Source organism: Pseudophryne corroboree, chromosome 1 (genome assembly GCF_028390025.1).
Source record: "Pseudophryne corroboree isolate aPseCor3 chromosome 1, aPseCor3.hap2, whole genome shotgun sequence".
NCBI lineage: Eukaryota > Metazoa > Chordata > Amphibia > Anura > Myobatrachidae > Pseudophryne > Pseudophryne corroboree.
This window is the reverse complement of record NC_086444.1, coordinates 71,423,033-71,449,029: the sequence shown is the minus strand read 5'-3', so window position 1 is coordinate 71,449,029 and position 25,997 is coordinate 71,423,033. Positions and strand designations below refer to the sequence as shown.

Sequence of the window (25,997 nt, the reverse complement as noted above, 5' to 3'; positions counted from 1 at the left end):
TGGTGAAATATAAAAAACACACGAAGCTTAAAGCGTGTCAAAGGATATTAAACAAACTTACTCTGCTAATCAATATATCCAGTTTGGACTATACCGTGGCTGCACAACTGCTGGAGCCATATGCAAAATGGTTTCTAAAAAGATAGTATTCATATCAGGGTCAAAGCAAATAGAGGAAGCTACAACTGGTCACCACCCTGATCTTACAGGTGTGAATTATAATACTCACACGTGTAGATAACAAGCTCATAAAAACAGCAAGCTCTTGTGGACAATTTAGTCAACTCCATGGATCACTACAAAACATATGTATAATATATGATTAGACCTCTTAGTAAGTAAAAAACTCACTAAACAGGTATCACTCAAATAGTGTCAATTAAATTCATGAAGTATACCAAGTACTTACCCTGATTGATCCTATCATACCAGCATCAGCAGCCATACTGCTACACCAATGATTGCCAGCACTTATATACCCCCTCACCGGAAGTGAATCGTGCACCACTATACAACGCAGACTCCTCTGAACTATGGGTTTAGGCAGGCTTAATGTCCAACAGAAACCTACCAGCTCGGTCCAAAAGTCATTACATATCGGGCGTTTCAAAAACCAGCTTTAATGGTGCATAATTAGCACTGAAATCCACTAATTACCGTTCGTGGAACGCAATGCGCTCCACGGCCTCGTGACCGGAAGTGTCGGGTGCACACGTCGTCTAGTCTTCTACACTGCTCGTGGAGTGCATTGCGCTCCACGCTACAGGAAACGGGCTGTCAGAGTCCTGTTACTAACTTGGTGACGTACACACAACGCTCACCATGGCAACTACGGCACGCTTTGTGTTCCACTGCCTGGGTATATATGCTCGTGTATAAGAGGGTGACCAACTAACCACTCCTGCGCTGTTAAATGCTGATATCTAAAAGACAAATAAAGGAAACACAATGAAAGTGACACTACTCATTAGGTGTTGAGATAAGCTCTCGTGGGAATACAGGATATAAAATCCTGAATAGGAATATACCAATTTATTAATGCAAACCAGGTCTTCAACAGTCTCCACTGGAGGTGCAATAGTGATCAAACTGACGCGATGTCATATAAGAAAAAATAAAATAAACAAATAAACAACACATTAAAAAAGACATATTTAGTCCGACACAACCCGACTGCCACTGGACCCCTGTGGACACTAATAAATCTAGACCCTATATTATACTACTATGGACTAGAGAAGAAATGGTGCTTAGATATATGTTTTAAAGGGATATGTAACATAGTCATCTGTGTCAGATAGGGTCCAGTAGTATACAGATGGCGTCGTTCACATATGTCTATAAAGGATGAGCTCTCTACGCCCACATCTTCCCTTGCCTGCTAAACTCCCGGCTTCTAGTTTATTAGTGGACTACTCATTAACGGTAGTCAAATCTGAGTAAACCTATTGAGTGTGGGGGCTCGGCGGACAAGAAGTTACTGGGTACCTAACTTCGGAGATGATTCACAAAAATACATTCATAGCTGAATGTTCATTTAGGCCTTTCGGTGAAACTGTATTAAGATGAGAAATCCAGAAACTCTCGCGTTGTCGTAAGGCAAGAGTGCGGTCCCCACCATGTGACAACGGTGGGACCCAGTCTATGAGTCTGCATTTAATGTTTGCCACCTGATGTCCTCTCTGTAAATAATGTCTGGCAACGGGTTTATCAGTCGTACCCGTTTGGATAGCCGTACGAATGGATAACCGATGGTTTGCCATTCGTTCCCTGAAACACCGGGTGGTAAGGCCTACATAATGTAATCCACACGGACAAGTTAGTGTGTAAACCACAAAATCAAGCCTACAGTGCAAGTGATACCTGATTTTGATTTTTCTCCCTGAGTGAGGGTGCGGAAACGTCGGACCAGTCAGTAAAGATCTGCAGGTTGTACATTTGCCACATGAGAAGCAACCCGGTTTACTGCTCATGATCTGGAGAAAATTCAATTTAGTCTCAGGTACCGCTGTCGGTCTCATGAGAATCTGTCTTAGGTTTGGTCCCCGTTTATAAGCCATCATGGGTGGATCCATGTGCGTGAAAGGTAACCCAGGATCTGACTTTACAATTGGCCAATGCTTGCGTAGAGTTTTACGCGTAAACTGTGCATAATTGTCATACTTGGTCGTAAAGACCATGCGGTTATCGATGGACGAGGCAGTAGGTGTGGTCTCATTAAATTTACGTCTAGCTTTACGTAAACTGTTGTTAATCACCTTATTTGAATAACCTCTCTCGGTAAACCTTTGTTTCATTTCTGTAAGTTGTTTCTCTCTGTTACCCGCATCATTATTTATGCGCATAACTCGTAGAAATTGAGAAATAGGTAAATTGTTTTTTAGAGAAGGAGGATGAAAGCTACTGGTTAATAAGGTGGTATTTCTATCTGTCGCTTTTCTGAATACTGATGTTACAAATTTTCCATCGTTGATGGACACTTCGACATCTAGAAAATGTATAGTGTGATCTGAACTCTCACTGGTGAACTTAACAGGACTCTGTAATGCATTAAGGTCATTTACCATCTCCAAAAAGGATTCCTGAGTGTCTTCCCATATCAGGAAGACATCATCGATAAATCGTTTGTAAAACGAAATTCTTGAGCCATATATAGGCAGGATCTGTGTCTCCTCAAAATTAGACATATATAGGTTCGCGTATGCGGGCGCCAGATTGGAGCCCATAGCTGTGCCCGATACTTGCAGAAAAAAGCAATCTTTGTACTTAAAATGATTCAAATCTAGTACAAGTTGGATCAATTCAAGGACAAATTCAGTCGGTATATTTACAACTGGATTGTTGGTGAGCACCCCTTTAATTGCTTCAATCCCTTCCTTGTGCGGTATGATCGTGTACAAAGATTGTACATCCATAGTACACAGGAGATACTTGCCCTTAGGTACCTCGGTCTGCCTGAGTAAACATAAAAAATCACTGGTGTCGCGAATGTAACTGCGACACATGCGAACATATGGTTGAAGTATAGAATCAATCCACCTGGCTATAGGCTGCAACAGTGAGCCTTCTGCTGCAATAATAGGTCGTCCAGGCGGGTTGATCAATGTTTTATGGATTTTTGGGAGAGTATAGATAATAGGGCACTTAGGCTCATCTATACTCATGAAATCAAACAAATCCTGATCAATCCAATTACTCTCGAGTCCTCTTAGTAAACTCAGATCGATGGTCTTTTTAATAGAGGGTATCGGGTTGGTTTTGACCTTCCGATATACAGTAGTGTCTGCTAACTGCCGACTCACTTCTGCATCATAATCTGTCCAATCCTGGACCACCACAGCCCCACCCTTATCGGCGGGTCTTATTACTATGGATGTATCATCCCTAAGTTTCTTAAGTGCCTGTCGTTCACCAGGGGTTAGATTGTCAAAGAGGCGTGGTGGTTTGAACTTTTGAACATCATCCTTGACCAGTCTGAGGAAGGTCTTCATGCTAGAATTCTGAGTGGTTGGATCAAACCTAGAGTTCTTTTTGAAGGGCTTCCTGTCGGTAGATTTCGGTTGGCCGGCAAAATACTCCTTGAGTCTCAAATTACGGCCAAACCTATACTGATCCACAGCACCTAGAAATGTGTGGTGTGGAAAAGTAGGGACAAATGACAAACCTCGCTTAACTCAGACTGATCAAGAACGCGCCTCGATAAATTAAATACCAGATCTAATTCTGTTTCCTGCGCCCCCTTCTTTTTGCGACCGCCCCTTCTAGTGAGGCGTCTGTGCCTCGGGAGTCCCCGTGGGCTGGTGGAAGGCCCTTGGGTCCCGACGTTTTGTCTAAAAAATGTTGAGTCTTGCCTTTCTGTGTATCAGAGAGATCAGTATCTGATGTAGTTAATGAGGAGGCAATCTCCCTCGGAAAAGGGGCTTGTCTGCGTTTTCTAAAGAAGCGTCCTGTTCTATCACCCTGTTGTGTATTACTGTTGCCTAACAACCACCGATATACAGTGTGATTTTTATAATCTGCTGTTACCGTGGATAGTTTCTTTCTTTTGAACGAAGTGAGTTCCTTTTTATAGGAATCGACCTGTGTTTGCAGTCTTTCTACCCAGTTACTGCTCTTGTCCTCCCTGAGAGTTGGTAATGAAATGGTCTCAAGTTGCTCAATCTCAGTTTTCACTTTTTTCAATTCCCCACCTACTTCCTCAATAACAAGTATGAGAAGATCCAGTGAGCATTTGTTCAAAATAGAGCACCATCTACTACAAAAGACTGGATTGTTACGACCCAAGGTAGGTATATTACTGACCCTGAATCCACGGGGTATAAGTTTCCGTCTGTGGTATTCAGACAAGAACTGTCCGTGTAGCATTAAATCTACTTCGCGTCGTTTTAATCTCAATGTCCGATAGAATAAATCTGCGGACGATTCAGCTGGTAAAGTGTCGAAGTCAAGTTTATCAAATAAAACTTTTTCAATTTCATCATCAGTAAAGGATATAGTACCTTGCTCAGCCTTAGATAGCAACCCTTCATCAAACATACAAGAACCCCCCTGGGCCATGGCACTGAGATGTTAGTGGTAGTAGTAGAGCCCAATCACAATGAAAACATAAAATAACATAACATAAGACGATATTAAAACTCTTAAAAACAATGTCCAAACGTTTAAATGTACAATGTTTGTCACTTTTGTAATATACAATCGGATGATGGGTGTCAGAAGATATGGACACTTAAAGTAAACCATATGATATAAAACATGTGTGCTCCTGCACTCGCATCAAAAATAACAACAGTGGGGTGCTCCTAGTGGGGTACTCCAAGTACTGGTGGGCCCACAATATTCAGGTTAGAGTCCAAAAGAATAATTTTGGAGGTGCACTCATCCAATAAGTGATTCACAGCAACTTTTCATAATTCACATAATTTTATTGATGGAAATTCGGCTTATTCAGTCGACGTTTCGATCCTCATTGTTGGGATCTTTTTCAAGACAAGCTTCGACATATAGTTAATGCTCACAAGGCATCATATATTGATTTCTACAATACAATGAACAATACGTATATAAATTCATACTGTTTTACAAACATTACAAAGAACACCAAACAAAGACAAAAAACATATATTGGCGAGCCATCGCGTCAATTGAGTTCACTATGCACCAGGTGAAAGACAAATGCGACACCAAAGCAAAAGTGGGTAAATACCCTCGCCCCGCATGCATGTCATAAGGAGCTATGGTGAAATATAAAAAACACACGAAGCTTAAAGCGTGTCAAAGGATATTAAACAAACTTACTCTGCTAATCAATATATCCAGTTTGGACTATACCGTGGCTGCACAACTGCTGGAGCCATATGCAAAATGGTTTCTAAAAAGATAGTATTCATATCAGGGTCAAAGCAAATAGAGGAAGCTACAACTGGTCACCACCCTGATCTTACAGGTGTGAATTATAATACTCACACGTGTAGATAACAAGCTCATAAAAACAGCAAGCTCTTGTGGACAATTTAGTCAACTCCATGGATCACTACAAAACATATGTATAATATATGATTAGACCTCTTAGTAAGTAAAAAACTCACTAAACAGGTATCACTCAAATAGTGTCAATTAAATTCATGAAGTATACCAAGTACTTACCCTGATTGATCCTATCATACCAGCATCAGCAGCCATACTGCTACACCAATGCTTGCCAGCACTTATATACCCCCTCACCGGAAGTGAATCGTGCACCACTATACAACGCAGACTCCTCTGAACTATGGGTTTAGGCAGGCTTAATGTCCAACAGAAACCTACCAGCTCGGTCCAAAAGTCATTACATATCGGGCGTTTCAAAAACCAGCTTTAATGGTGCATAATTAGCACTGAAATCCACTAATTACCGTTCGTGGAACGCAATGCGCTCCACGGCCTCGTGACCGGAAGTGTCGGGTGCACACGTCGTCTAGTCTTCTACACTGCTCGTGGAGCGCATTGCGCTCCACGCTACAGGAAACGGGCTGTCAGAGTCCTGTTACTAACTTGGTGACGTACACACAACGCTCACCATGGCAACTACGGCACGCTTTGTGTTCCACTGCCTGGGTATATATGCTCGTGTATAAGAGGGTGACCAACTAACCACTCCTGCGCTGTTAAATGCTGATATCTAAAAGACAAATAAAGGAAACACAATGAAAGTGACACTACTCATTAGGTGTTGAGATAAGCTCTCGTGGGAATACAGGATATAAAATCCTGAATAGGAATATACCAATTTATTAATGCAAACCAGGTCTTCAACAGTCTCCACTGGAGGTGCAATAGTGATCAAACTGACGCGATGTCATATAAGAAAAAATAAAATAAACAAATAAACAACACATTAAAAAAGACATATTTAGTCCGACACAACCCGACTGCCACTGGACCCCTGTGGACACTAATAAATCTAGACCCTATATTATACTACTATGGACTAGAGAAGAAATGGTGCTTAGATATATGTTTTAAAGGGATATGTAACATAGTCATCTGTGTCAGATAGGGTCCAGTAGTATACAGATGGCGTCGTTCACATATGTCTATAAAGGATGAGCTCTCTACGCCCACATCTTCCCTTGCCTGCTAAACTCCCGGCTTCTAGTTTATTAGTGGACTACTCATTAACGGTAGTCAAATCTGAGTAAACCTATTGAGTGTGGGGGCTCGGCGGACAAGAAGTTACTGGGTACCTAACTTCGGAGATGATTCACAAAAATACATTCATAGCTGAATGTTCATTTAGGCCTTTCGGTGAAACTGTATTAAGATGAGAAATCCAGAAACTCTCGCGTTGTCGTAAGGCAAGAGTGCGGTCCCCACCATGTGACAACGGTGGGACCCAGTCTATGAGTCTGCATTTAATGTTTGCCACCTGATGTCCTCTCTGTAAATAATGTCTGGCAACGGGTTTATCAGTCGTACCCGTTTGGATAGCCGTACGAATGGATAACCGATGGTTTGCCATTCGTTCCCTGAAACACCGGGTGGTAAGGCCTACATAATGTAATCCACACGGACAAGTTAGTGTGTAAACCACAAAATCAAGCCTACAGTGCAAGTGATACCTGATTTTGATTTTTCTCCCTGAGTGAGGGTGCGGAAACGTCGGACCAGTCAGTAAAGATCTGCAGGTTGTACATTTGCCACATGAGAAGCAACCCGGTTTACTGCTCATGATCTGGAGAAAATTCAATTTAGTCTCAGGTACCGCTGTCGGTCTCATGAGAATCTGTCTTAGGTTTGGTCCCCGTTTATAAGCCATCATGGGTGGATCCATGTGCGTGAAAGGTAACCCAGGATCTGACTTTACAATTGGCCAATGCTTGCGTAGAGTTTTACGCGTAAACTGTGCATAATTGTCATACTTGGTCGTAAAGACCATGCGGTTATCGATGGACGAGGCAGTAGGTGTGGTCTCATTAAATTTACGTCTAGCTTTACGTAAACTGTTGTTAATCACCTTATTTGAATAACCTCTCTCGGTAAACCTTTGTTTCATTTCTGTAAGTTGTTTCTCTCTGTTACCCGCATCATTATTTATGCGCATAACTCGTAGAAATTGAGAAATAGGTAAATTGTTTTTTAGAGAAGGAGGATGAAAGCTACTGGTTAATAAGGTGGTATTTCTATCTGTCGCTTTTCTGAATACTGATGTTACAAATTTTCCATCGTTGATGGACACTTCGACATCTAGAAAATGTATAGTGTGATCTGAACTCTCACTGGTGAACTTAACAGGACTCTGTAATGCATTAAGGTCATTTACCATCTCCAAAAAGGATTCCTGAGTGTCTTCCCATATCAGGAAGACATCATCGATAAATCGTTTGTAAAACGAAATTCTTGAGCCATATATAGGCAGGATCTGTGTCTCCTCAAAATTAGACATATATAGGTTCGCGTATGCGGGCGCCAGATTGGAGCCCATAGCTGTGCCCGATACTTGCAGAAAAAAGCAATCTTTGTACTTAAAATGATTCAAATCTAGTACAAGTTGGATCAATTCAAGGACAAATTCAGTCGGTATATTTACAACTGGATTGTTGGTGAGCACCCCTTTAATTGCTTCAATCGCTTCCTTGTGCGGTATGATCGTGTACAAAGATTGTACATCCATAGTACACAGGAGATACTTGCCCTTAGGTACCTCGGTCTGCCTGAGTAAACATAAAAAATCACTGGTGTCGCGAATGTAACTGCGACACATGCGAACATATGGTTGAAGTATAGAATCAATCCACCTGGCTATAGGCTGCAACAGTGAGCCTTCTGCTGCAATAATAGGTCGTCCAGGCGGGTTGATCAATGTTTTATGGATTTTTGGGAGAGTATAGATAATAGGGCACTTAGGCTCATCTATACTCATGAAATCAAACAAATCCTGATCAATCCAATTACTCTCGAGTCCTCTTAGTAAACTCAGATCGATGGTCTTTTTAATAGAGGGTATCGGGTTGGTTTTGACCTTCCGATATACAGTAGTGTCTGCTAACTGCCGACTCACTTCTGCATCATAATCTGTCCAATCCTGGACCACCACAGCCCCACCCTTATCGGCGGGTCTTATTACTATGGATGTATCATCCCTAAGTTTCTTAAGTGCCTGTCGTTCACCAGGGGTTAGATTGTCAAAGAGGCGTGGTGGTTTGAACTTTTGAACATCATCCTTGACCAGTCTGAGGAAGGTCTTCATGCTAGAATTCTGAGTGGTTGGATCAAACCTAGAGTTCTTTTTGAAGGGCTTCCTGTCGGTAGATTTCGGTTGGCCGGCAAAATACTCCTTGAGTCTCAAATTACGGCCAAACCTATACTGATCCACAGCACCTAGAAATGTGTGGTGTGGAAAAGTAGGGACAAATGACAAACCTCGTGTCAGGAGGCTTAACTCAGACTGATCAAGAACGCGCCTCGATAAATTAAATACCAGATCTAATTCTGTTTACTGCGCCCCCTTCTTTTTGCGACCGCCCCTTCTAGTGAGGCGTCTGTGCCTCGGGAGTCCCCGTGGGCTGGTGGAAGGCCCTTGGGTCCCGACGTTTTGTCTAAAAAATGTTGAGTCTTGCCTTTCTGTGTATCAGAGAGATCAGTATCTGATGTAGTTAATGAGGAGGCAATCTCCCTCGGAAAAGGGGCTTGTCTGCGTTTTCTAAAGAAGCGTCCTGTTCTATCACCCTGTTGTGTATTACTGTTGCCTAACAACCACCGATATACAGTGTGATTTTTATAATCTGCTGTTACCGTGGATAGTTTCTTTCTTTTGAACGAAGTGAGTTCCTTTTTATAGGAATCGACCTGTGTTTGCAGTCTTTCTACCCAGTTACTGCTCTTGTCCTCCCTGAGAGTTGGTAATGAAATGGTCTCAAGTTGCTCAATCTCAGTTTTCACTTTTTTCAATTCCCCACCTACTTCCTCAATAACAAGTATGAGAAGATCCAGTGAGCATTTGTTCAAAATAGAGCACCATCTACTACAAAAGACTGGATTGTTACGACCCAAGGTAGGTATATTACTGACCCTGAATCCACGGGGTATAAGTTTCCGTCTGTGGTATTCAGACAAGAACTGTCCGTGTAGCATTAAATCTACTTCGCGTCGTTTTAATCTCAATGTCCGATAGAATAAATCTGCGGACGATTCAGCTGGTAAAGTGTCGAAGTCAAGTTTATCAAATAAAACTTTTTCAATTTCATCATCAGTAAAGGATATAGTACCTTGCTCAGCCTTAGATAGCAACCCTTCATCAAACATACAAGAACCCCCCTGGGCCATGGCACTGAGATGTTAGTGGTAGTAGTAGAGCCCAATCACAATGAAAACATAAAATAACATAACATAAGACGATATTAAAACTCTTAAAAACAATGTCCAAACGTTTAAATGTACAATGTTTGTCACTTTTGTAATATACAATCGGATGATGGGTGTCAGAAGATATGGACACTTAAAGTAAACCATATGATATAAAACATGTGTGCTCCTGCACTCGCATCAAAAATAACAACAGTGGGGTGCTCCTAGTGGGGTACTCCAAGTACTGGTGGGCCCACAATATTCAGGTTAGAGTCCAAAAGAATAATTTTGGAGGTGCACTCATCCAATAAGTGATTCACAGCAACTTTTCATAATTCACATAATTTTATTGATGGAAATTCGGCTTATTCAGTCGACGTTTCGATCCTCATTGTTGGGATCTTTTTCAAGACAAGCTTCGACATATAGTTAATGCTCACAAGGCATCATATATTGATTTCTACAATACAATGAACAATACGTATATAAATTCATACTGTTTTACAAACATTACAAAGAACACCAAACAAAGACAAAAAACATATATTGGCGAGCCATCGCGTCAATTGAGTTCACTATGCACCAGGTGAAAGACAAATGCGACACCAAAGCAAAAGTGGGTAAATACCCTCGCCCCGCATGCATGTCATAAGGAGCTATGGTGAAATATAAAAAACACACGAAGCTTAAAGCGTGTCAAAGGATATTAAACAAACTTACTCTGCTAATCAATATATCCAGTTTGGACTATACCGTGGCTGCACAACTGCTGGAGCCATATGCAAAATGGTTTCTAAAAAGATAGTATTCATATCAGGGTCAAAGCAAATAGAGGAAGCTACAACTGGTCACCACCCTGATCTTACAGGTGTGAATTATAATACTCACACGTGTAGATAACAAGCTCATAAAAACAGCAAGCTCTTGTGGACAATTTAGTCAACTCCATGGATCACTACAAAACATATGTATAATATATGATTAGACCTCTTAGTAAGTAAAAAACTCACTAAACAGGTATCACTCAAATAGTGTCAATTAAATTCATGAAGTATACCAAGTACTTACCCTGATTGATCCTATCATACCAGCATCAGCAGCCATACTGCTACACCAATGATTGCCAGCACTTATATACCCCCTCACCGGAAGTGAATCGTGCACCACTATACAACGCAGACTCCTCTGAACTATGGGTTTAGGCAGGCTTAATGTCCAACAGAAACCTACCAGCTCGGTCCAAAAGTCATTACATATCGGGCGTTTCAAAAACCAGCTTTAATGGTGCATAATTAGCACTGAAATCCACTAATTACCGTTCGTGGAACGCAATGCGCTCCACGGCCTCGTGACCGGAAGTGTCGGGTGCACACGTCGTCTAGTCTTCTACACTGCTCGTGGAGCGCATTGCGCTCCACGCTACAGGAAACGGGCTGTCAGAGTCCTGTTACTAACTTGGTGACGTACACACAACGCTCACCATGGCAACTACGGCACGCTTTGTGTTCCACTGCCTGGGTATATATGCTCGTGTATAAGAGGGTGACCAACTTAACCACTCCTGCGCTGTTAAATGCTGATATCTAAAAGACAAATAAAGGAAACACAATGAAAGTGACACTACTCATTAGGTGTTGAGATAAGCTCTCGTGGGAATACAGGATATAAAATCCTGAATAGGAATATACCAATTTATTAATGCAAACCAGGTCTTCAACAGTCTCCACTGGAGGTGCAATAGTGATCAAACTGACGCGATGTCATATAAGAAAAAATAAAATAAACAAATAAACAACACATTAAAAAAGACATATTTAGTCCGACACAACCCGACTGCCACTGGACCCCTGTGGACACTAATAAATCTAGACCCTATATTATACTACTATGGACTAGAGAAGAAATGGTGCTTAGATATATGTTTTAAAGGGATATGTAACATAGTCATCTGTGTCAGATAGGGTCCAGTAGTATACAGATGGCGTCGTTCACATATGTCTATAAAGGATGAGCTCTCTACGCCCACATCTCTCTACGCTCACACTGTATATCGGTGGTTGTTAGGCAACAGTAATACACAACAGGGTGATAGAACAGGACGCTTCTTTAGAAAACGCAGACAAGCCCCTTTTCCGAGGGAGATTGCCTCCTCATTAACTACATCAGATACTGATCTCTCTGATACACAGAAAGGCAAGACTCAACATTTTTTAGACAAAACGTCGGGACCCAAGGGCCTTCCACCAGCCCACGGGGACTCCCGAGGCACAGACGCCTCACTAGAAGGGGCGGTCGCAAAAAGAAGGGGGCGCAGGAAACAGAATTAGATCTGGTATTTAATTTATCGAGGCGCGTTCTTGATCAGTCTGAGTTAAGCCTCCTGACACGAGGTTTGTCATTTGTCCCTACTTTTCCACACCACACATTTCTAGGTGCTGTGGATCAGTATAGGTTTGGCCGTAATTTGAGACTCAAGGAGTATTTTGCCGGCCAACCGAAATCTACCGACAGGAAGCCCTTCAAAAAGAACTCTAGGTTTGATCCAACCACTCAGAATTCTAGCATGAAGACCTTCCTCAGACTGGTCAAGGATGATGTTCAAAAGTTCAAACCACCACGCCTCTTTGACAATCTAACCCCTGGTGAACGACAGGCACTTAAGAAACTTAGGGATGATACATCCATAGTAATAAGACCCGCCGATAAGGGTGGGGCTGTGGTGGTCCAGGATTGGACAGATTATGATGCAGAAGTGAGTCGGCAGTTAGCAGACACTACTGTATATCGGAAGGTCAAAACCAACCCGATACCCTCTATTAAAAAGACCATCGATCTGAGTTTACATAGAGGACTCGAGAGTAATTGGATTGATCAGGATTTGTTTGATTTCATGAGTATAGATGAGCCTAAGTGCCCTATTATCTATACTCTCCCAAAAATCCATAAAACATTGATCAACCCGCCTGGACGACCTATTATTGCAGCAGAAGGCTCACTGTTGCAGCCTATAGCCAGGTGGATTGATTCTATACTTCAACCATATGTTCGCATGTGTCGCAGTTACATTCGCGACACCAGTGATTTTTTATGTTTACTCAGGCAGACCGAGGTACCTAAGGGCAAGTATCTCCTGTGTACTATGGATGTACAATCTTTGTACACGATCATACCGCACAAGGAAGGGATTGAAGCAATTAAAGGGGTGCTCACCAACAATCCAGTTGTAAATATACCGACTGAATTTGTCCTTGAATTGATCCAACTTGTACTAGATTTGAATCATTTTAAGTACAAAGATTGCTTTTTTCTGCAAGTATCGGGCACAGCTATGGGCTCCAATCTGGCGCCCGCATACGCGAACCTATATATGTCTAATTTTGAGGAGACACAGATCCTGCCTATATATGGCTCAAGAATTTCGTTTTACAAACGATTTATCGATGATGTCTTCCTGATATGGGAAGACACTCAGGAATCCTTTTTGGAGATGGTAAATGACCTTAATGCATTACAGAGTCCTGTTAAGTTCACCAGTGAGAGTTCAGATCACACTATACATTTTCTAGATGTCGAAGTGTCCATCAACGATGGAAAATTTGTAACATCAGTATTCAGAAAAGCGACAGATAGAAATACCACCTTATTAACCAGTAGCTTTCATCCTCCTTCTCTAAAAAACAATTTACCTATTTCTCAATTTCTACGAGTTATGCGCATAAATAATGATGCGGGTAACAGAGAGAAACAACTTACAGAAATGAAACAAAGGTTTACCGAGAGAGGTTATTCAAATAAGGTGATTAACAACAGTTTACGTAAAGCTAGACGTAAATTTAATGAGACCACACCTACTGCCTCGTCCATCGATAACCGCATGGTCTTTACGACCAAGTATGACAATTATGCACAGTTTACGCGTAAAACTCTACGCAAGCATTGGCCAATTGTAAAGTCAGATCCTGGGTTACCTTTCACGCACATGGATCCACCCATGATGGCTTATAAACGGGGACCAAACCTAAGACAGATTCTCATGAGACCGACAGCGGTACCTGAGACTAAATTGAATTTTCTCCAGATCATGAGCAGTAAACCGGGTTGCTTCTCATGTGGCAAATGTACAACCTGCAGATCTTTACTGACTGGTCCGACGTTTCCGCACCCTCACTCAGGGAGAAAAATCAAAATCAGGTATCACTTGCACTGTAGGCTTGATTTTGTGGTTTACACACTAACTTGTCCGTGTGGATTACATTATGTAGGCCTTACCACCCGGTGTTTCAGGGAACGAATGGCAAACCATCGGTTATCCATTCGTACGGCTATCCAAACGGGTACGACTGATAAACCCGTTGCCAGACATTATTTACAGAGAGGACATCAGGTGGCAAACATTAAATGCAGACTCATAGACTGGGTCCCACCGTTGTCACATGGTGGGGACCGCACTCTTGCCTTACGACAACGCGAGAGTTTCTGGATTTCTCATCTTAATACAGTTTCACCGAAAGGCCTAAATGAACATTCAGCTATGAATGTATTTTTGTGAATCATCTCCGAAGTTAGGTACCCAGTAACTTCTTGTCCGCCGAGCCCCCACACTCAATAGGTTTACTCAGATTTGACTACCGTTAATGAGTAGTCCACTAATAAACTAGAAGCCGGGAGTTTAGCAGGCAAGGGAAGATGTGGGCGTAGAGAGCTCATCCTTTATAGACATATGTGAACGACGCCATCTGTATACTACTGGACCCTATCTGACACAGATGACTATGTTACATATCCCTTTAAAACATATATCTAAGCACCATTTCTTCTCTAGTCCATAGTAGTATAATATAGGGTCTAGATTTATTAGTGTCCACAGGGGTCCAGTGGCAGTCGGGTTGTGTCGGACTAAATATGTCTTTTTTAATGTGTTGTTTATTTGTTTATTTTATTTTTTCTTATATGACATCGCGTCAGTTTGATCACTATTGCACCTCCAGTGGAGACTGTTGAAGACCTGGTTTGCATTAATAAATTGGTATATTCCTATTCAGGATTTTATATCCTGTATTCCCACGAGAGCTTATCTCAACACCTAATGAGTAGTGTCACTTTCATTGTGTTTCCTTTATTTGTCTTTTAGATATCAGCATTTAACAGCGCAGGAGTGGTTAGTTGGTCACCCTCTTATACACGAGCATATATACCCAGGCAGTGGAACACAAAGCGTGCCGTAGTTGCCATGGTGAGCGTTGTGTGTACGTCACCAAGTTAGTAACAGGACTCTGACAGCCCGTTTCCTGTAGCGTGGAGCGCAATGCGCTCCACGAGCAGTGTAGAAGACTAGACGACGTGTGCACCCGACACTTCCGGTCACGAGGCCGTGGAGCGCATTGCGTTCCACGAACGGTAATTAGTGGATTTCAGTGCTAATTATGCACCATTAAAGCTGGTTTTTGAAACGCCCGATATGTAATGACTTTTGGACCGAGCTGGTAGGTTTCTGTTGGACATTAAGCCTGCCTAAACCCATAGTTCAGAGGAGTCTGCGTTGTATAGTGGTGCACGATTCACTTCCGGTGAGGGGGTATATAAGTGCTGGCAATCATTGGTGTAGCAGTATGGCTGCTGATGCTGGTATGATAGGATCAATCAGGGTAAGTACTTGGTATACTTCATGAATTTAATTGACACTATTTGAGTGATACCTGTTTAGTGAGTTTTTTACTTACTAAGAGGTCTAATCATATATTATACATATGTTTTGTAGTGATCCATGGAGTTGACTAAATTGTCCACAAGAGCTTGCTGTTTTTATGAGCTTGTTATCTACACGTGTGAGTATTATAATTCACACCTGTAAGATCAGGGTGGTGACCAGTTGTAGCTTCCTCTATTTGCTTTGACCCTGATATGAATACTATCTTTTTAGAAACCATTTTGCATATGGCTCCAGCAGTTGTGCAGCCACGGTATAGTCCAAACTGGATATATTGATTAGCAGAGTAAGTTTGTTTAATATCCTTTGACACGCTTTAAGCTTCGTGTGTTTTTTATATTTCACCATAGCTCCTTATGACATGCATGCGGGGCGAGGGTATTTACCCACTTTTGCTTTGGTGTCGCATTTGTCTTTCACCTGGTGCATAGTGAACTCAATTGACGCGATGGCTCGCCAATATATGTTTTTTGTCTTTGTTTGGTGTTCTTTGTAATGTTTGTAAAACAGTATGAATTTATATACGTATTGTTCATTGTATTGTAGAAATCAATATATGATGCCTTGTGAGCATTAACTATATGTCGAAGCTTGTCTTGAAAAAGATCCCAACAATGAGGATCGAAACGTCGACTGAATAAGCCGAATTTCCATCAATAAAATTATGTGAATTATGAAAAGTTGCTGTGAATCACTTATTGGATGAGTGCACCTCCAAAATTATTCTTTTGGACTCTAACCTGAATATTGTGGGCCCACCAGTACTTGGAGTACCCCACTAGGAGCACCCCACTGTTGTTATTTTTGATGCGAGTGCAGGAGCACACATGTTTTATATCATATGGTTTACTTTAAGTGTCCATATCTTCTGACACCCATCATCCGATTGTATATTACAAAAGTGACAAACATTGTACATTTAAACGTTTGGACATTGTTTTTAAGAGTTTTAATATCGTCTTATGTTATGTTATTTTATGTTTTCATTGTGATTGGGCTCTACTACTACCACTAACATCTCAGTGCCATGGCCCAGGGGGGTTCTTGTATGTTTGATGAAGGGTTGCTATCTAAGGCTGAGCAAGGTACTATATCCTTTACTGATGATGAAATTGAAAAAGTTTTATTTGATAAACTTGACTTCGACACTTTACCAGCTGAATCGTCCGCAGATTTATTCTATCGGACATTGAGATTAAAACGACGCGAAGTAGATTTAATGCTACACGGACAGTTCTTGTCTGAATACCACAGACGGAAACTTATACCCCGTGGATTCAGGGTCAGTAATATACCTACCTTGGGTCGTAACAATCCAGTCTTTTGTAGTAGATGGTGCTCTATTTTGAACAAATGCTCACTGGATCTTCTCATACTTGTTATTGAGGAAGTAGGTGGGGAATTGAAAAAAGTGAAAACTGAGATTGAGCAACTTGAGACCATTTCATTACCAACTCTCAGGGAGGACAAGAGCAGTAACTGGGTAGAAAGACTGCAAACACAGGTCGATTCCTATAAAAAGGAACTCACTTCGTTCAAAAGAAAGAAACTATCCACGGTAACAGCAGATTATAAAAATCACACTGTATATCGGTGGTTGTTAGGCAACAGTAATACACAACAGGGTGATAGAACAGGACGCTTCTTTAGAAAACGCAGACAAGCCCCTTTTCCGAGGGAGATTGCCTCCTCATTAACTACATCAGATACTGATCTCTCTGATACACAGAAAGGCAAGACTCAACATTTTTTAGACAAAACGTCGGGACCCAAGGGCCTTCCACCAGCCCACGGGGACTCCCGAGGCACAGACGCCTCACTAGAAGGGGCGGTCGCAAAAAGAAGGGGGCGCAGGAAACAGAATTAGATCTGGTATTTAATTTATCGAGGCGCGTTCTTGATCAGTCTGAGTTAAGCCTCCTGACACGAGGTTTGTCATTTGTCCCTACTTTTCCACACCACACATTTCTAGGTGCTGTGGATCAGTATAGGTTTGGCCGTAATTTGAGACTCAAGGAGTATTTTGCCGGCCAACCGAAATCTACCGACAGGAAGCCCTTCAAAAAGAACTCTAGGTTTGATCCAACCACTCAGAATTCTAGCATGAAGACCTTCCTCAGACTGGTCAAGGATGATGTTCAAAAGTTCAAACCACCACGCCTCTTTGACAATCTAACCCCTGGTGAACGACAGGCACTTAAGAAACTTAGGGATGATACATCCATAGTAATAAGACCCGCCGATAAGGGTGGGGCTGTGGTGGTCCAGGATTGGACAGATTATGATGCAGAAGTGAGTCGGCAGTTAGCAGACACTACTGTATATCGGAAGGTCAAAACCAACCCGATACCCTCTATTAAAAAGACCATCGATCTGAGTTTACTAAGAGGACTCGAGAGTAATTGGATTGATCAGGATTTGTTTGATTTCATGAGTATAGATGAGCCTAAGTGCCCTATTATCTATACTCTCCCAAAAATCCATAAAACATTGATCAACCCGCCTGGACGACCTATTATTGCAGCAGAAGGCTCACTGTTGCAGCCTATAGCCAGGTGGATTGATTCTATACTTCAACCATATGTTCGCATGTGTCGCAGTTACATTCGCGACACCAGTGATTTTTTATGTTTACTCAGGCAGACCGAGGTACCTAAGGGCAAGTATCTCCTGTGTACTATGGATGTACAATCTTTGTACACGATCATACCGCACAAGGAAGGGATTGAAGCAATTAAAGGGGTGCTCACCAACAATCCAGTTGTAAATATACCGACTGAATTTGTCCTTGAATTGATCCAACTTGTACTAGATTTGAATCATTTTAAGTACAAAGATTGCTTTTTTCTGCAAGTATCGGGCACAGCTATGGGCTCCAATCTGGCGCCCGCATACGCGAACCTATATATGTCTAATTTTGAGGAGACACAGATCCTGCCTATATATGGCTCAAGAATTTCGTTTTACAAACGATTTATCGATGATGTCTTCCTGATATGGGAAGACACTCAGGAATCCTTTTTGGAGATGGTAAATGACCTTAATGCAATACAGAGTCCTGTTAAGTTCACCAGTGAGAGTTCAGATCACACTATACATTTTCTAGATGTCGAAGTGTCCATCAACGATGGAAAATTTGTAACATCAGTATTCAGAAAAGCGACAGATAGAAATACCACCTTATTAACCAGTAGCTTTCATCCTCCTTCTCTAAAAAACAATTTACCTATTTCTCAATTTCTACGAGTTATGCGCATAAATAATGATGCGGGTAACAGAGAGAAACAACTTACAGAAATGAAACAAAGGTTTACCGAGAGAGGTTATTCAAATAAGGTGATTAACAACAGTTTACGTAAAGCTAGACGTAAATTTAATGAGACCACACCTACTGCCTCGTCCATCGATAACCGCATGGTCTTTACGACCAAGTATGACAATTATGCACAGTTTACGCGTAAAACTCTACGCAAGCATTGGCCAATTGTAAAGTCAGATCCTGGGTTACCTTTCACGCACATGGATCCACCCATGATGGCTTATAAACGGGGACCAAACCTAAGACAGATTCTCATGAGACCGACAGCGGTACCTGAGACTAAATTGAATTTTCTCCAGATCATGAGCAGTAAACCGGGTTGCTTCTCATGTGGCAAATGTACAACCTGCAGATCTTTACTGACTGGTCCGACGTTTCCGCACCCTCACTCAGGGAGAAAAATCAAAATCAGGTATCACTTGCACTGTAGGCTTGATTTTGTGGTTTACACACTAACTTGTCCGTGTGGATTACATTATGTAGGCCTTACCACCCGGTGTTTCAGGGAACGAATGGCAAACCATCGGTTATCCATTCGTACGGCTATCCAAACGGGTACGACTGATAAACCCGTTGCCAGACATTATTTACAGAGAGGACATCAGGTGGCAAACATTAAATGCAGACTCATAGACTGGGTCCCACCGTTGTCACATGGTGGGGACCGCACTCTTGCCTTACGACAACGCGAGAGTTTCTGGATTTCTCATCTTAATACAGTTTCACCGAAAGGCCTAAATGAACATTCAGCTATGAATGTATTTTTGTGAATCATCTCCGAAGTTAGGTACCCAGTAACTTCTTGTCCGCCGAGCCCCCACACTCAATAGGTTTACTCAGATTTGACTACCGTTAATGAGTAGTCCACTAATAAACTAGAAGCCGGGAGTTTAGCAGGCAAGGGAAGATGTGGGCGTAGAGAGCTCATCCTTTATAGACATATGTGAACGACGCCATCTGTATACTACTGGACCCTATCTGACACAGATGACTATGTTACATATCCCTTTAAAACATATATCTAAGCACCATTTCTTCTCTAGTCCATAGTAGTATAATATAGGGTCTAGATTTATTAGTGTCCACAGGGGTCCAGTGGCAGTCGGGTTGTGTCGGACTAAATATGTCTTTTTTAATGTGTTGTTTATTTGTTTATTTTATTTTTTCTTATATGACATCGCGTCAGTTTGATCACTATTGCACCTCCAGTGGAGACTGTTGAAGACCTGGTTTGCATTAATAAATTGGTATATTCCTATTCAGGATTTTATATCCTGTATTCCCACGAGAGCTTATCTCAACACCTAATGAGTAGTGTCACTTTCATTGTGTTTCCTTTATTTGTCTTTTAGATATCAGCATTTAACAGCGCAGGAGTGGTTAGTTGGTCACCCTCTTATACACGAGCATATATACCCAGGCAGTGGAACACAAAGCGTGCCGTAGTTGCCATGGTGAGCGTTGTGTGTACGTCACCAAGTTAGTAACAGGACTCTGACAGCCCGTTTCCTGTAGCGTGGAGCGCAATGCGCTCCACGAGCAGTGTAGAAGACTAGACGACGTGTGCACCCGACACTTCCGGTCACGAGGCCGTGGAGCGCATTGCGTTCCACGAACGGTAATTAGTGGATTTCAGTGCTAATTATGCACCATTAAAGCTGGTTTTTGAAACGCCCGATATGTAATGACTTTTGGACCGAGCTGGTAGGTTTCTGTTGGACATTAAGCCTGCCTAAACCCATAGTTCAGAGGAGTCTGCGTTGTATAGTGGTGCACGATTCACTTCCGGTGAGGGGGTATATAAGTGCTGGCAATCATTGGTGTAGCAGTATGGCTGCTGATGCTGGTATGATAGGATCAATCAGGGTAAGTACTTGGTATACTTCATGAATTTAATTGACACTATTTGAGTGATACCTGTTTAGTGAGTTTTTTACTTACTAAGAGGTCTAATCATATATTATACATATGTTTTGTAGTGATCCATGGAGTTGACTAAATTGTCCACAAGAGCTTGCTGTTTTTATGAGCTTGTTATCTACACGTGTGAGTATTATAATTCACACCTGTAAGATCAGGGTGGTGACCAGTTGTAGCTTCCTCTATTTGCTTTGACCCTGATATGAATACTATCTTTTTAGAAACCATTTTGCATATGGCTCCAGCAGTTGTGCAGCCACGGTATAGTCCAAACTGGATATATTGATTAGCAGAGTAAGTTTGTTTAATATCCTTTGACACGCTTTAAGCTTCGTGTGTTTTTTATATTTCACCATAGCTCCTTATGACATGCATGCGGGGCGAGGGTATTTACCCACTTTTGCTTTGGTGTCGCATTTGTCTTTCACCTGGTGCATAGTGAACTCAATTGACGCGATGGCTCGCCAATATATGTTTTTTGTCTTTGTTTGGTGTTCTTTGTAATGTTTGTAAAACAGTATGAATTTATATACGTATTGTTCATTGTATTGTAGAAATCAATATATGATGCCTTGTGAGCATTAACTATATGTCGAAGCTTGTCTTGAAAAAGATCCCAACAATGAGGATCGAAACGTCGACTGAATAAGCCGAATTTCCATCAATAAAATTATGTGAATTATGAAAAGTTGCTGTGAATCACTTATTGGATGAGTGCACCTCCAAAATTATTCTTTTGGACTCTAACCTGAATATTGTGGGCCCACCAGTACTTGGAGTACCCCACTAGGAGCACCCCACTGTTGTTATTTTTGATGCGAGTGCAGGAGCACACATGTTTTATATATATATATATAGTATATATTTTTGATTAGAAACTAATAGAATACCGGTGGTTCATTGTTTTATAAAGAAATATTTTTATAAGTACATTCATTTTATAATTATATTGTCATATTATATATGTACCTATTATAACTATACAGTAATTGGAAGCCTAATACAGGATCCATACCAGGTGTGTTAATTTTACCCTATAAAGAGGTTACTTTGGAGCAGGGAGAGTACTACCTATTGAGAAAGTCACAGGAAGTGACGAAACGCGTTTAGGTTTCCCTGCAATAGCTGGAGCATTGAGGATTCTATCACAAGCCGCTGTCCATTGCAGATTCACCGGTGACGGCTCGTGCATTAAGCCGCTTACAGCCATAACAATTGCCGCTTCATCCCGGGTAGCGATCAGCCGGAGTCAGCCGTAGCATTTACACGGCTATCGCAATTACAGCTGCACAGTTTTCCACAGTCTCCCAACTGGCTGTGACCAGCCGGAGTCAGCCGCTACAATCATTTGGTTACCGCTAGTTACAGCTGCAATCACCTGAGGACGCTCGGTTTCAACCTTCTCCTCCTGCCTACATATGTGTCCCGGACAGCAGGGATAGAGTGAGTAGCGGTTCCCAGCAGCGGTCTTCTATATATACAGCTGTAAATATTCTAAGACTACCTGTGGAACTGTATTTAAATTATACGGTTGCACCTATACAATTATAACTTCTACAACAGCCTATATGGACTACAGCGCTTAAATTACTTTGTAAATTACCAGTAAAAGCATCTCTACCTCTCCAGCTATTTATTCTGACTGTGCTTTAATAAGAGGAAAAATAGATACATGCACAGCTTGATCTATAACATATGTAGCATATCCAGTTACTTTATTTTATATCTGCTGCTTTCTTTATTGTTACATGTGCCTACTATGGTTTTCAATTTGGTGCCTCTGTTTTTTAAATTGACTCACTCCATCTTTTTAAAAAATGAAATATGTTATTTAGTACATTGTGATTGGCAATCACTCAGCTTGTTTTTATACTTTAGCAGAATATAAAATAAAAAGAGTGGCTTAGGGCCTATTCATCATTATTTAGGTGAAAATATTATATTTAGGTAAAAATATATTAAATTGTAAAGTGAAATGACTTCTTTATTATATAGGTAATACAGCAAAAAGCACTCGCTGTCCTTGAAGTGCCATTCCCATACACTAGTATAGGGACCTACATTAATCTAAACAGCGCAGGGGTGAGCCTGGGGGCAGCCCAGCTGCTGGGGAAGCCCCCAGAGCGATGGTGTATAGAAAAGGTCCCACTTTAATGTTCCCATGTGGTGGGAGGTATGAAAGGGCAGCGTTGGGGATCGCTGGGATGGCTGTTCAGAGGAGACATCCCAGCACCAAAGCAGTAGTGATTTGCTCTGGTAAAATAATTTCTGACACCACATCTCGCGGCATGCCATGTAATTTACGGGAGTGCTACCACAAAAAATAACTGCCCCGACCCAGTAATAATGCAGCACTTCCTGCCGCCTCCGCTGCTCCCTTGTCTCCTGTGTGAGACAGAGGAGGAGCATTTCTAGGCCGGTTGTGAGGGAATGTAGAGGAGGACTGGAGGAGACAGCAGGGGCTGTGCTGCATCGCAGTACACAACACACATGTCAAACATGGGCCCTCATTCCGAGTTGTTCGCTCGGTATTTTTCATCGCATCGCAGTGAAAATCCGCTTAGTACGCATGCGCAATGTTCGCACTGCGACTGCGCCAAGTAACTTTACTATGAAGAAAGTATTTTTACTCACGGCTTTTTCTTCGCTCCGGCGAACGTAATGTGATTGACAGGAAATGGGTGTTACTGGGCGGAAACACGGCGTTTCAGGGGCGTGTGGCTGAAAACGCTACCGTTTCCGGAAAAAACGCAGGAGTGGCCGGAGAAACGGTGGGAGTGCCTGGGCGAACGCTGGGTGTGTTTGTGACGTCAACCAGGAACGACAAGCACTGAAATGATCGCACAGGCAGAGTAAGTCTGGAGCTACTCTGAAACTGCTAAGTAGTTAGTAATCGCATTATTGCGAATACATCGGTCGCAATTTTAAGAAGCTAAGATTCACTCCCAGTAGGCGGCGGCTTAGCGTGTGTAACTCTGCTAAATTCGCCTTGCGACCGATCAACTCGGAATGAGGGCCATGGCGAGCTGTGGCCACTGGCCAGCCCAGAGTAAAGAAAAAGGGGAGAGGGTAGTGGTGACCGCATGCCTACTTGGCACCAGCAACTTCTAGAACAACGTTACTCAACTCCGATCTTCATGACCTGAAATAGTCCACATTTTCCAGGTCACCTGGCAGGTTCACTGTATATTACCAACATCTCAGAGATCCATGGATGGTAATAGTCCCTTTAGCAGCCAATGATAATACACAGTTATTCCCTGGTGTATTCCGAGTTCAACTTAAAGATACCCAGTTTGCATATTAGGAAAGAAACAACTGCACACATTCACTGATGCCTCTGTATTTCAAGTTACAAGCATCATATGGTAAGTGCAACGTTTAGGGGCCCTTTTATCAACAAGTGATTGTGTCTATTTACTAAGCTTTGGATGGAGATAAAGTACCAGCCAACTAGCTCCGAACTGTCATTTTTCAAACAGCCTATTACATGGCAGTTAGGAGCCGATTGGCTGGTACTTTATCTCCATCCACTTTATCTTCATCCAGGGCTTAGTAAATAGACCCCAAAACTTGTGAATGATAACACTCGTTGCATAGGATAAATGGTGCTCCAGCCAATCATCTCCCAACTGCCATTTTTCAAACACATGACAGGAGCTGATTGGCTGGAGCACCACTTATCATATGCAATAAGTTTTATCGTTCACAGTGAGTTTTATCACTCGTTGATAAATGATCTCCTAAATCTAGTGCATAGGTGCTAGAAACAGATTCAGATTTGGCGCATGTGTAGTGTGGCCATCACACAAATGCACCTATGTGACTTTCCATATCAGGTCCTACACATGAAATAACCACAGTCTGGTGAACAGGAATTGGGTATAAACCACAGCAACTCATCTGTTTGATTTAATTGTAAAAGACAGAACCTGGTGTGTTACTAGGTGTAATAACACCTTTTTAAGGTACACCAATTTTCATAGATCACCCTTCTTCCCACTAGACACTTATAAATAAATAGAACAGTAATAAATATCTCAGTGTTACCCATAGACAGCAAATCCCAGTCACTCATTCTTCTAGTGCACTTTAGAAAATGGCAGTACATACAGAACTTGGGCCCAGATTTATCAAGCCTTGGAGAGTGATACATTGCACATACATTGCACGGTGATAAACTGCCATCCAAACAGCTACTAACTTACAGGCTGTGATTGAAAACTGACAGTTGGGATCTGATTGCTTGGCACTTTATCGCCATGCAATGTATCACTCTTCAAGGCTTGATAAATCTAGGCCTTGGGGGCTTAAGTGGCAAATTAAAACTTTTTCTCTTACAACATTTTTCAGAAATGTGCCCCATTAAGAGTCACCACTGAAAATCATAGAAAATAATACACTCATCCTTTTCACATGATATGTACTAAGCAGCGGAGAGAGATAAAGTACCAGCCAAGCAGCTCCAAACTGTCATTTTTCAAACACAGCCTGTAACATGGCAGTTAAAAGCTGATTGGCTGGTACTTATCTCTCTCCACTTTATCACTCTCTAAGCCTTCGTATATGTGCCCTTTTTGTCACTGAGGGCGGGATGTATTAACATACATCGCCGCCCCTCGCAGCGATGTTGATCGCATATGTACTAACATATGCGATCAACATCGCAATGTGGTGACGGAGGCCCCCCGCGATACCTGTGAGGTGGTGTGCGGGGGGTCTCCATCACATTCTTGGGGTCTCCACCTGCTCACCTGGCTGTCCTGGGCGCCTCCTCCTCCTCCCTGCAGCCGGAAGGACCTCCGGCTGCGATGCTAGGGGGAGGAGGAGTTTACCTTCCGGGTCCCGGCTTCCTGGAGGAAGGTATGCCGGGGGGGGGGGGGGGGGTAGGGGTGGTCAGCGGCGGGAGGCAGCGGGTTGCGACGGCCGGCGGTAAGAAGCCCATAGGCTTCTATAGTGTATCATCATCCAAAGATGGCGATACCCTGTGCGGGGAAAACGCGGCGCCCGGAGGCTAGTACATACGAAAATGCGATAAAACCCAGAAGACGGGGGTTTTATCGCATTTTCACTTTAGTACATCCCACCCTGAGCCAGACATGACATAAAAAAATGAATGTCAGTATGTGGTAAATAAGAGACCAGATAGTATATGAGGGGCCGTTCACCATCTGCTAGGCCAGGGGTGGCCAGACTTTTGGAGTCGGTGATCTACGCTGAAAAGCT

The 25,997-nt window shown here is 42.2% G+C and overlaps 1 protein-coding gene across 1 annotated transcript in view; it reads left to right on the top strand.

The window, feature by feature from the left end:
- Positions 1-25,997, top strand: part of ADAMTS12 (ADAM metallopeptidase with thrombospondin type 1 motif 12) — a 1,230,701-nt gene that overhangs the window by 966,252 nt on the left and 238,452 nt on the right. The gene's annotated exons all lie outside the window — the stretch shown is intronic.